This window comes from Macaca mulatta, chromosome 11 (assembly GCF_049350105.2).
Source record: "Macaca mulatta isolate MMU2019108-1 chromosome 11, T2T-MMU8v2.0, whole genome shotgun sequence".
NCBI classification, from domain to species: Eukaryota; Metazoa; Chordata; class Mammalia; order Primates; family Cercopithecidae; genus Macaca; species Macaca mulatta.
Genome location: NC_133416.1, coordinates 128,762,538 through 128,766,733, shown reverse-complemented (window position 1 = coordinate 128,766,733; position 4,196 = coordinate 128,762,538). Strand labels below are relative to the sequence as shown.

Below are 4,196 nucleotides of genomic sequence, written 5' to 3'. Positions count from 1 at the left end.
GGAGGCGACCGAGCGTCCGGACGTAAGGGGCGTGTTCACGCTCGCCGCGGGCCCTGGTAAAAGCTCAGAGCGGCGGCCAAGGTGGCCAATAGGAATCCGGCTTTCGGGGGGCCGGTCACCAGAGCCAATGAAGCGACAGGGATGGGGCGGGGCCTCTGGCGTTTCCTCCTGGCTGCGAGTGCAGGGGGAGGATTCTTCTCCGCCCCGAGCGGAGACCGGCGGACCTGGGCGTGGCGGGAGGTGCCCTCCGCAGCCGCTTTCTCGGTTGGGTGTTTGAAGTGGGAGACAGCGTCCCCTGAGGAAGCTGCTGCGGCTTTCTGGGCTAGGTGGTCAAGTTTCCGGGGAGAACAGCGCGGCAAGGGCCGTGGTGATTTGAACACGCCGGTTGGCTCGAAGGCTTTTGTTATGACCGTCAGAGCAGGGCCTCAGATTTCCTTCCCAGATGTTCCCGCGTTCACGCTCGGTGATGACCTCGGGGCTCCTTACTCGTGGGTCCGGTAAGGAGCGGCAGCTGCACTTGCTAGGACGCGGCCTTTAAAAACAAGCCTTATTGAAAACACTTAGAAAGCCAAGGGCTCTCAAATCGCAAGAGCTCTTTGAAAAGCTATATTCAAAATAACCAAAATCGTAGCACAATGAAAGAATTTGCGCGAGCAATTGGAATTGCCTTTGGACAGAGAAACTGAGGTTGTAATTAAGGTATCGATTTATTCAGCTATACTGGATGACAGTTTATTTTCCTACACCTTTTTTATTTTTTATTTTTGACAGGGTCTTGCTCTTGCCCAGGCTGGAGTGGAATGGCGTGATCTCTGCTCACTGCAACCCCCACTCCGGGTTCAAAGGATTCTCCTGCCTCTGCCTCCCAAGTAGCTGGTACTTCGGGCGCCCGCCACCACGCCCTGCTAATTTTTTCTAGTTTTAGTAGAGACTGGTTTTCACTGTGTTGGCCAGGCTGGTCTCGAACTCCTGGCCCCAGGTGAGCCGTCCACCTTGGCCTTCCAATGTGCTGGGATTAGCCACCAGGCCCAGCCGATTTTCCTACAATTTTTAATCTCACCTCTAACTTAACCGGTATTTAAGATTTTAAACATGAAAAAGTCAATTCGCTCTTCATGAGGACCTAAGACTGTTCTGTTGCTTATAGATTTGCTTCGACAGTTGTGCTATATTAGATTAAAAGACAGGGAGAGAGAGAGAGTGCGCGCCAGGCCACTTCCTTAAACTGAAATAATGCATCCGAGTATGTATTTCTCTTGCTTCAAGTGCTGCTCAGATATTGTAATGTAACTTATCCAGAATAGTCCTAGGTTTTCTTTTTTGGAAAAATGCACAGAAAGCCTTTCATTCACGATGCAGGACGCAGCTGAACTTCATTGGAAGAGACAGTATTAATTAATTCTCCTAATGATCTAGACACAAAGAAACTCAATAAAAATGTTACTGGGGTACAAAGCCATGGTTGTCCATCATTAGAAAAGGCCTGGCAGGTCTATCACCAGAGATAATAAGCACATAAAAAGATGCTCAACATCACTATCAGGGAAATGCAAATCAAATCCATGGATACCACTGTGCGCCTACAAGGATGGGTAACATTAAAAAGAAAGAAAATAGATGGTGAAGATGTGGAGAATTTGGAATCTTCACACATGAATGGTGAGAATGTAAAATGGTGCAGCTGCTATGAAAATGTCTGACAATTCTTCAAAAATGTTAAAACATGGCCGGGCGCGGTGGCTCAAGCCTGTAATCCCAGCACTTTGGGAGGCCGAGACGGGCGGATCACGACGTCAGGAGTTCGAGACCATCCTGGCTAACACGGTGAAACCCCGTCTCTACTAAAAAATACAAAAAACTAGCCGGGCGAGGTGGTGGGCGCCTGTAGTCCCAGCTACTCGGGAGGCTGAGGCAGGAGAATGGCGTAAAAACCCGGGAGGCGGAGCTTGCAATGAGCTGAGATCCGGCCACTGCACTCCAGCCTGGGCGACACAGCAAGACTCCGTCTCAAAAAAAAAAAAACAGTTAAAACATACAGAGTTACCATAAGACCCAGCAATTCCACTCCTAGGTGTGTACCCAAGAGAAATGAAAACCTAGGTCCACAGAAAAACGTACATGCTTATGGTTCTTAGCAGCATTATTCATAATAGCCAAAAAGTAAAAACAACCCAAATGTCCATTATCTGAGAAATGGTTAAAAGCAGTGTGGTCTCTCTATGCAGTGGAATATTATTAGACTAAAAAAGGAATGAAGTACTGATACATATTGTAACATGTATGAACCTTGAAAACATCATGTGGCTGAGCCCGGTGGCTCACGCCTGTAATCCCAGCGCTTCAGGAGGCCAAGGCGGGCGGATCACCTGAGGTCAGGAGTTCGAGACCAGCCTGGCCAACATGACAAAACCCTGTCTCTACTAAAAATACAATAAATAAACAAATAAATAAATAAAAATACAAAAAGTAGCTGGATGTGGTGGCGCATGCCTGTAATCTCGGCTACTCGGGAGCCAGAGGTGGGAGAATCTCTTGAACCCAGGAGGTCGAGGCTGCAGTGAGCCACAATCGCTCTACTGCACTCCAGCCTGAGTGACAGAGCGAGGCCCTGTCTCGAAAGGAAAAGAAAAAAGAAAAATCACGCTAAGTGAAAAAAACTAGACACAAAAAGATTACATATTGTATGATTCCATTTACAGGAAATGTCCAGAATAAGCCAACCCATAGAGATAGAAAGTAGAGTAGTGATTAAGGTCTCTGAAGGAGCAGGGGGGAAATGGAGTGACTGCTGCTAGACACAGGTTTCTTTTGGGGTAATGAAAACATTCTAGGCCGGGTGTGATGGCTCATGCCTACAATCTGAGCACTTTGGGAGGCTGAGACGGGAGGATCACTTGAACCTGGGAGTTCGAGACCAGCCTGGGCAACATAAGGAGATCCCATCTCTACAGAACATAAAAACAAAAATCAATGGGGTATGGTGGTGCACACCTGTAGTCCCAGCTACTCGGGAGGCTGAAGTAGGAGGATCACTTGTGGTCGAGGAGGTCGAGGCTGCAGTGAGCCACTGTACTCCAGCCTGGGTGACAGAATGAGACCCTGCTCAAAAAAAAAAAAAAAAAAAGGAAAAGAGAAAGTTCTAAAATTAGCTATGTGAATGGTTGTACAGCTCTGTGAGTATACTAAAAACTATTGAATTGTATAATTTAAGCGGGTGTATTATATGGTATGTGAATTATATCTCAATAAAGCTGTTAATACTGAGGAACAACACAAAAAGAAGAGTTAATGCAGCTGGAAAGTGGCCACAGAAGGACAATGAAAACAACCAAGGGTAGGGAGAAACTTAAGTATCAGGGGAACATTTAAAACAGTGCAATACTTGGGAAGATTTGTTTTATTTTGTCCCCAGCACACAGATCTGTACCTAGCATAAGCAAGCTCCCAATAAATGGTGTTTGATTTTGTTGTTGTTGTTGTTGAAACAGAGTCTCCCTCTGTCACCCAGCTGGAGTGCGGTGGTGCAATCTCTGCTCACTGCAAGCTCTGCCTCCCAGGTTCAAGTGATTCTCCTGCCTCAGCCTCCCGAGTATCTGGGACGACAGGCGCGTGCCACACACCCGGGTAACTTTTGTATTTTTAGTAGAGGCAGTGTTTCACCATGTTGGCCAGGCTGGTCTCGAACTCCTGACCCCAAGTGATCTGCCCACTTTGGCCCCCCAAAGTGTTGGGATTACAGGCATGAGCCATGGTGCCCAGCTGAATTGTGTTTTTTTGTTTTTGTTTTTGTTTTTTGTCTTTGGTTTTGGTTTTTTTTGTTTGTTTGTTTGTTTGTTTGTTTGTTTGTTTGAGACGGAGTCTCGCTCTGTCGCCCAGGCTGGAGTGCAGTGGCCGGATCTCAGCTCACTGCAAGCTCCGCCTCCCGGGTTCACGCCATTCTCCAGCCTCAGCCTCCCGAGTAGCTGGGACTACAGGCGCCCGCCACCTCGCCCGGCTAGTTTTTTGTATTTCTTAATAGAGACGGGGTTTCACCGTGTTAGCCAGGATGGTTTTGAACTCCTGACCTCGTGATCCACCCGTCTCGGCCTCCCAAAGTGCTGGGATTACAGGCTTGAGCCACCGCGCCCGGCCGGTTTTTTTTTTTTTTTTTTTTTTTTGAGACGGAGTCTCGCTCTGTCGCCCAGGCTGGAGTGCAG

At 47.9% G+C, this 4,196-nt stretch overlaps 1 long non-coding RNA gene across 1 annotated transcript; it reads left to right on the top strand.

Annotated features, from left to right (window-relative positions):
* Positions 1–210: 210 nt before the first annotated feature.
* On the top strand, positions 211–1,449 carry LOC114670978 (uncharacterized). Its single transcript, XR_003720847.2, has 2 exons — positions 211–497; positions 772–1,449. It is a non-coding gene; the product is annotated as an uncharacterized LOC114670978 (long non-coding RNA).
* The last annotated feature ends 2,747 nt before the right edge of the window (positions 1,450–4,196 follow it).